At 43.0% G+C, this 8883-nt stretch overlaps 1 long non-coding RNA gene across 1 annotated transcript; it reads left to right on the top strand.

Annotated features, from left to right (window-relative positions):
- Nucleotides 1-1763: 1763 nt before the first annotated feature.
- On the top strand, nt 1764-6174 carry LOC140191166 (uncharacterized). The gene is made up of 3 exons (XR_011883766.1): nt 1764-2215; nt 2494-2654; nt 5966-6174. It is a non-coding gene; the product is annotated as an uncharacterized lncRNA (long non-coding RNA).
- Nucleotides 6175-8883: the final 2709 nt, after the last annotated feature.

Consider the following 8883-nt stretch of genomic DNA (forward strand, 5'->3'; position numbering starts at 1 on the left):
CTCTGTCCCTCCGTTCTTTCCTTTGCCTTTCTTCTAGGTCTCCTTAATTTTGCTTCATCTTTATCTGATCACCGATATAATCACAATTTTCTACTCTGCCCTCTCGTCTTATTTTACTTGCATCAGCACTGCTCGCTCACCCCTATATTTTATATCCAATACATCTAGATAACCAATGGTGATCATTTGGCCATATAATTAATGATTGACACGTTAATGTACAATTGAATATCAATGGAACACGCACAAAATGCTTTAGGAACTCAGCAGACCTTCAGCAGAACCGTTTCGGATTTTGGCCCATAGCGTCGACTGTGCTTTTTTCCATAGATGCTGCTGACCTGTTGAGTTCCTTCAGCATTTTGTGAGTGTTGCTCGGATTTCTAGCATCTGCAGATTTCTGCTGTTTGTGATTTCAATATCGATGGACTCATCATGGAACACAGATAACAGAAATTTAATGTGGGTTTAAAGACAAGATTGATCATCTTGGGACATTTTGTAAACTCAGTGGATCATAGTTAAAGAACTGAAAGACAAAAACAATTATAAACATTAACCATGAAGAGGTGAAAATAGACTTGAATATTTCCTAGACATGTATAAAATACAGGACTCGATTTAATCCTCCCCACCCCACTCTCTGCTCAATAATCTCTCTACTCTCTGCTCCCTGACATACTCCTCTTCGATGACCCACCACACTCTGCTTCAAATATATTCTCTTTGGAAACAAATTGGCTCGTTCGCCAATGCCCTCAGTCCACATTCCTTGCTCATTTTCATTATTAAGTCCAATCTGTACTCATTACCCTTTTGCATCGCATTGTGTCCAGACATCTTGTCCCTGTTATCACCGATTTTGCAGCTTGTAGTCGCCGGTGCAGAGGCTGCTTTCACAAACTAACATCTGCATCGCCAGGACTGCACCAAATCGTAGTGCCCCCCTCGGGTTATAATTAGTTTCGGTTAATCTGTTCCCATGTACTGGCGTTCCTGAGATCGGCATCCAAAGCTTGAAAAAAAACACTTTAACCACCTTGCTTCGCTATTCAATAGGATGCTCTGAGAACTTCCAGAAAACAATTCGTCGTGTTAATTAGAAGGGGAATCTCACGCTTTCCACCTTAACACTTGAACAACAATTGTTCATCCCAGTTTGGCAAAAGAATAAACCAGGGAAGGTAGTGCACCCTTGGCTGACAAGGGAAATTAGGGATAGTATCAATTCCAAAGAAGAAACATACAAATTAGCCAGAAAAACCGGCTCACCTGAGGACTGGGAGAAATTCAGAGTCCAGTAGAAGAAGACGTGTTTTCTATAACATGTGTATAGTTCTGTACAAGAATTGCAGGAAATCCAAGTCTCATCGTAACTTCCAGACTTCTGACCACCGACACAAAAATTGCATCGTCTTTATACCCTGGGACGTATAATTCATCACTTTGATCGCTTTCTGACTGAACGTTTCATCGCAAAACAAATTTCCACACATTTATGTTCCCCTTACACTCTCTGCTTGCCAGGGACATAATTTCAGCGTTCAGTCTTTAGTTCTTCTGCTACAGCATCAACCCCATTGCCCAGAAACTAATGTCTACTCATAAGTATTAAAGTTGTATCTTTATAACCGTAATTATACATATTTCACGATATAACATAAATTACACTAGGAACCGCATGTTTCCAGGTTTAATACAGCAAAACGTACTGTACTACTGCCGTGTAATAAAACTAGTCACTGTTGCTTTGTTGTCCAGATAGGGAAGGAGCAGAAGATGGCGGTGCGACGCAGCGCACGCGGCCGTTCCGAATGATATCGTATCTGTGATGTAGGATGCCGTGTACAATCCTGATTTGATAGAGACAGACGTGAAGAAGCACGGAGAAACATCTGGAAAAAGTTATGAAATACTTGCTTCGCTCCCGTTGCTACTGTGTGATCGCGAATCTCCGGAGGGGAAGGCCCCAAATCCTCGGCTTTGCCTATCGCCTGTTGCCGGAGCCGGGGTCGAAGCACTCGGCAGAGATGGTGCTCTGTGCTCGGTGACGGAGAGTTGGTTCGAGGCTCGGAGTTTTCGGACGGACTCGGAGACGGACTGTGGTCGGATGTTTCCGAGATGGGGCATCGGCAAGTTGGCGGCGCTGGAGGTTTACCGTCTGCGTAATGTGATGGGACTTCAGAGAAACTTTGAGATTTTTACCGTGCCCATGGTCTGTTCTTATCAAATTACGGTATTGCTTTGCACTGTTGTAACAATATGTTATAATTATGCCGGTTTTTCAGTCTTGGTTTGTCATGTGTTTCTGTGATATTCTGGAAAAACATTGTATCATTTCTTAATGCATGCATTACTTAATGACAATAAAAGAGGACTGAGTTTCCTCATATCTAATCTAATCTATTCTAATTGGACTTTGGTGGGTCTACGCTTTAAATGATTTGTTTGTAACTGTTGCAATAAAACTAAAGGTTGATAATTATGTTACAGTATAACAAAGGTAAATTCATTGCCTATGGTATATCGCGTCACCTCCGCTTTCGCCGCTTTTCATGTGTAACCTCCGGTTCGGGAAGGTGGTTGCCATGCGTGCAGCATGATCGTGAAGAGCTCCGTTTCTACCCACAGAGAAACAGTACAGAAGCAACGCCGTAAGTTCCTATGAAAGTATTTGAAGTAAAAATATTAACGCGGTTTCCGTTAAGGAAGCGGCGGTTGGGGTGGCGCGCGTGTCGGCGTTTTAATTTCAAACGCGGGGGCGGGGGGGCGGGGTCGGGCCCGGCGGCGGTTTGACACGACCCCCTGGCTCCCTACTCTGGGCCTGTCTGTCTGTATCTTGTTTTACGGCGGTTGGCATGCAGCTTAATGGTGCATTACCGCCACCCTCTGCTCCAGGATGTGCACTAGACATACATTCTAAATCCCTTCACCCAATCTCTCTCTCTCTCTCTCTCTCTCACACACACACACACACACACACAAACCTACACTTCACCCTCCCATTTTTGACCATCCTAGTATCCTATTCCTGTTTATTCGTCATATTCTATAAAAACCCCTGTACCCCTTAAAAACGCTAAAAATACCCGGACTTGTGCTCTCTCACCCATTCCCAGCAACCCTTTTAATGTGAATTCCTGCATCCCCAATTCCCTTAATTTACTTCTCATCATCTCTCTATGTATCCCATACTTCCTGCAACACAAAACTACATGTTCTACTGACTCCTCTTCCTGACATTCCTCACACAATCCTGTCTGGTGTTTTCCTATCATTTTCAATGTTTTGTTTAATGCACAATGCCCCAGCCTTAACCTAGTCCACACAATTTCCTCTCTTCTGTTTCCATTACCTACCCTAGTAACTGCAACACTCTTTTGTATTTGATATAAATGCCTCCCTTTCCCCTCCCTGTCCCATCTTTCTTGCCACATTCGGTTGACTTTTTCCCAGATTACACACTTAACCTCTGCTTTACTGATACTAATGTGCATTTCCACATTTACTTACTTTAACGCCCTCTTTGCCAACTCATCCACCCTCTCATTCCCCTTCACCCCTACATGTGCTGGAACCCATAGAAATTTTACCTGACCTCCCTGATTTGCAATTCTTGTAACTAACTGAAGGACTTCATAAAGTACATCTTGCCGACTGTTTGTGTGAAAAGACCTTAAACTTGCTAGAACTGAGGATGAATCTGAACATATCAATGCTTTGACTTGTCTGGCTTTCTGCACCCATTGCAACGCAACCAACACTGCCAGCATCTCCACTGTAAACACCCCTAACTTATTAGATATTCTTCTGCTGATTCCATTTTCTTTTGCTGGTATTACCACCCCAAACCCTGTCACTCCTGTTTCAGGTTCCTTCGCACCATCTGTATAAATGTGAGTATAATCACTATACTTTTCCATCACATGACAGTTAAATGCATTTACCAAATCTGTTTTATATCTTTCTTTCCTTTTTACTTCTAACAAATGCCAGTCTATGTCAGGCCATACAAGCTTCCATGGAGCTACAACTGGATAAACTACTGAAGGACTTATCCTCAGATCAAATACTCCACATTCTTTTGCGATATCATTCCCTACCCGATTAAAGGTATCCCTCCGAAACCTCCCATTTTCCCAGCACTCCTGCAACACTCCTTTAGGAGGGTGAGAATCATTGTGCCCCTGCAAGTTAGCCCAGTAGTTTGCCATCAGTTGCATCCTTCTTAGTTCCAAAGGCATTATTCCCATTTCTACCTGTAGGGCTGACACTGGTGACATTTTAAAAGCCCCACTGCACACTCTCAAGGCCTGAGCCTGAATCACATCCAGTTTCCTTATAAGAGACCTAGCTGCTGATCCATATACTATATTTCCATAATCCAATACAGATCTTACTAAAGCCACATACATTCTCTTCAAAGCTGAACAACTTGCTCCCCATTCCCTACCAGTCAAACATCTCATCACATTTATTACTTTTTTACATTTCTCCTGAACTTTCCTGATATGGTCTGCCCATGTTAATCGTGAATCAAATACAACTCCCAGAAATTTAAATGATGCAACCCTTTCTAATTCAACCACCATACATCCTTAACTTCTTCCCTACCTCAACCCTTTTCCTGGTAAAAAATACAGTTTGAGTTTTGTCTACTGAAAATCTACATCCCCAATCATAACCCCACTCCACCACTTCATCAATTGCTTCTTGTAGTTTCCTGATTATATGGTCCATGTTCCTGCCTCTTTTCCACAAGGCCCCATCATCTGCAAACAGTGACCTACCTATATCCACTGGTACCTTTGTGAAGACATCATTGATCATAATCATGAAAAGTAATGGGCTAATCACACTACCTTGAGGTGTGCCATTTTCCACTATGTACTGTTTTGATAATTCTGATCCAATCCGAACTTGAATTTTTCTACCAAACAAAAAATATGTAATCCAATTATAAACTCCACCACCAACCCCCATCTTGTGCAGTTTAATTAATAATCCTTCCTTCCACATCATATCATAGGCTTTTTCAATGTCAAAGAACACGGCCACTACTGACTATCTATTTGCCTGGGCCTTCCTTATTTCAGTCTCTAACGTAATCACTGAGTCCATGGAATTCCTTCCCTTTCTAAAACCACTCTGATAACTTGCCAGCATTCCCCTTTTCTCAAGCTCATATGATAACCTTTCTGTTATCATCCTTTCCATTATCTTACATATACTTGATGTTAATGCAATTGGTCTGTAGCTAGTGGGTTTTGACAGATCTTGCCAGGCTTCCTTATTGGAAATACTACTGCTTCTTTCCATGCACTTGGTAATCTTCCCTCCTCCCACACTCTGTTATAAAAATGCAGCAACTTCAAGAGCGCTCCTTCTCCTAGATTTTTTAGCATCACAGAGCATATCAGATCTTTCCCTGGGGAGGTTGGTCTCGATCTCTTTATTGCTCTCACCATTTCTGCTAATGTAAATGGATCATCAATTATATCATCTGTTCCTTCCCTCCTGCTTAACACACCTGGGTGTTGGCTCATCATTCTTTCCCTTCTTCTTCTCCCTTCTTCAGACAAATTTTCTGAACTGTGTATCAGTACAAATGACTTGGCCATGACCTCAGCCTTATCCCTACTGGAGACTGCAGTTTCCTCCTCAGATATCATTACTGGATATTCCCATTCCCTTCTATCTCCTCCCATCCTCTTAATCATTCCCCATATCTCTCCCACAGGTGTTGTTCTTCCTACCTTGTCACAAAAACTCCTCCAACTTGCCCTTTTAGCAAAACGTATAGTTCTTCTCACCACTGCCTGTGCTTTCTTATATTGAACCAAATGGTGCATATTATGGGTTCTTTTAACTAGCCTGAATGCTCTATTTCTGTTTTTTGCAGCCTGACAACATTCCTCTGTCCACCATGGTATCAGTTTTCTATTCATCCTATTTTTACTCCTAGGTATAGATCCTTCTGCTGCCATGATAATTGCTGAAGTCACCTGACTGTTTAATTCATCTAAATTTCCAGAAATATCAATCTTTGCCCTACTCTGGGCGGCTGGAGACACTCGCTAAAAGGAGAGAGCGCACGTGGTCTCCAGAATGAAGCAGACGCTGTATATGTTTGCATTTTTTTGTCAACAGTTTTCACCATACGATGTTAATGTGGAAGAGTGAACAGTAAATGGTTAACCTTACCACGACTGTGTCTTCATTGGCTCCGGTTTAACTTCGTGTTTAGTCAGTTTTCAACACACTGCACGAGAACACCACAGTTGCACAAAAAAAATATTTGGACAGCTGAATGCCTGATCGGTGAGGTGTATTTCATGCAGATTTGGGGAGAAGTTTCGTTCACGCCTGTTTAAGACACGTGCCCGAGATGAGTGATTCGGTTAGCACAAATCCCTCAGAGGGCCATACATCTTGAGGGTACTCGGGGGGGGGGGCAAGGATAGAGTTCGTGAGATGTATTGAATGCAGGAATATAACTGATTAGAAAAAAAAAACACCACGATTTTGGCATTTAATTATGCCATCCAAAATCTCTGTCACCAGTGTTGGTTAGGATTTGCTGCGTGAATGTTAACATCTTGCCGTTTCAAGTTTGTTCCTCCCCGCCCTCCCCCCCCAACATATCATGTATATCCCGATTGGTATAATACAACGAATACGGATAAAATGTTAATAAGGTTAATTTGTGTCTTAGCCTGAGCAGAAAAAAAAACAGTGAAGGTACACGACTATAGTATGAGCGGGTCAAGTCACCATTCTCAATGAAACATCAATACTACAACAGAGTAATCACACTGCATGCTAAATAGACTGTGACTATATAGTGCACGCCAAATATGGCAATTTTGTAGTTCAAAGTGAAGATCTGGCCAGTAAAACTCGATGGCTTTTTGGGTCACGTCTTTCAGAAGGGAAGTTTAGGCCAAAGATAGTGCAATAATCCGCTGTTTTCCATTCTCTCTTCACTCATCTCTGTCACTGGGAAATGCGAACCAATCGTCAATGTTACTTAGCACATCGAAGCTGATGGCATTGGCAGACTTGGACAGATCTCTCACTAAATCAGATGCTTTTGTGACAATATTTGTCACGGAATTTCAATTCAAGTACCGATCTATTATTCTCTATTCTGCCATCCAATACGTCTCTGAAAATGTAATTACGATGAGAGTATATATTAAATATCAGTGTATTGTTCAAACATTAATGACAGCGTCCAACATTTACTATAACCTCCAGACAGTAACTCTCCATCTATCAATTCGTTATCTTAATCGGTGATATTAATTATGTTTCATAGACTGTGCACTCCATAATGAAATACTAACTGGCTGCAATGCGTATACTCATGAGCATGTTGCCACCCGGTTCAGCTGCCCGCCGGCGAAAATGTTCTATCACCACGGCAAAATCTGGTGTCTACTCAGAATTTCCCCAACAACTCAGTTTATTTACTATATTGTTCTTACACTCCGTCCAAAGCAGTAAAGCGCAACGCCTTCACAATTGCAAGCATTCTTTGAACGACTTCTGTCATATTTCGTATTCCTCTCTCATCACTTTTTGTACGAAACTACAAACGTTTGTACATTGATATTCCGACTATGTCATCCTGGACATATTGACCTCCCACCACTATTAATCCTCCTCGGATCCGTTTCTTTCCACTCTCTCGGCTTGAAACAGTGGCCTAGGAATAATAAACCATGGAGGCATTGTTCTTATAGTTTATGCGTCCGTCAACCTCGCCAGCAGGGTGGGTTTCGTATTCGTGAGCAAGAATGATGGCAAACTCCGCCCCTGCATTGATTAACGGCTCTTCAACAATGACATGGTGAAGAACTGCAACCCTCTCGATCTGCTTGCCTCTGCGTTTGAACATCTCCGCGGAAAACTCACACCTTCAAAGATAGATATGTGCAATGCGCATCTGATTCGTACCCGGTTCAATTGCACCCCACCTACCGTTCTGGCAGCAGCAATACAAGCGCCGTTGCTGTTCCCCACCAGTTTGGCAGCTCTGAGGAAAAGGCTACTCCAGTGCTCATACTTCCCCGCTCAGGAACTGCTGCGCCGGTGATCTGGGGAATAGACGCAGAGGTGAGGGGCGGTCTGATAGTTATCCAGGACGAGTTGGGGGTCCTCCCAGCCAGCTATTTGTTCCGGTCACTGTGAGCCCCAGGATTCTGGCGTAGATAACTCTTCCACTTTTGTTGGTACCCGGGAATTCCACGGACCCTGGAATTTATAAAGAGAGGATTTTGGTGGCCATCTACATCCCAGGATGTATACAACTTCATCTCTGCATATCCCAGTTGTGACCAGTACACGACATCACGTCAGCGCACTACTGGTCCACTCTACTTGCTGCCTCTGCATTACAGCCCCTGGTTCCACCTCTCGGCAGATTTTGTCACCGGTCTGCCCTTCAGATAGAAGTACTATGGTGTTTGCGATGATTATGCTCCAGTTCTCTAAAGCCGCTGACTTCATTGCTCTCCCCAAGCTCCCGTCGTCTCGAAGTTCAAGATGTGTTTAGGATGCATGGCTTCTTCTCTCAAGACATTGTTCCTGATTGAAAATCGCAGATCACGTTCCGTTCTTGGAAGGATTTCTGTTCTGTTTTGGGAGCCAAAGCCAGCTTCTCATCAGGCCATACTGAGAGAGTGAATGAGGATCTGGACACAACCCTGCGTTGCCTTGTCTCTTCCAAATCTGCGAACTAGACCTTCAACTGATTTATCAAGAGGATGCCTACAATAACCTCTAGTCGTCCTCCATTATCATGCCTTCCGTTGAATGCCTCAAGGAATTCCAGTCACCCCACTTCCTGTCTAAGGGATTGACGTGGGAAGGTTTGTT

Source organism: Mobula birostris, chromosome 32 (genome assembly GCF_030028105.1).
Source record: "Mobula birostris isolate sMobBir1 chromosome 32, sMobBir1.hap1, whole genome shotgun sequence".
NCBI lineage: Eukaryota > Metazoa > Chordata > Chondrichthyes > Myliobatiformes > Myliobatidae > Mobula > Mobula birostris.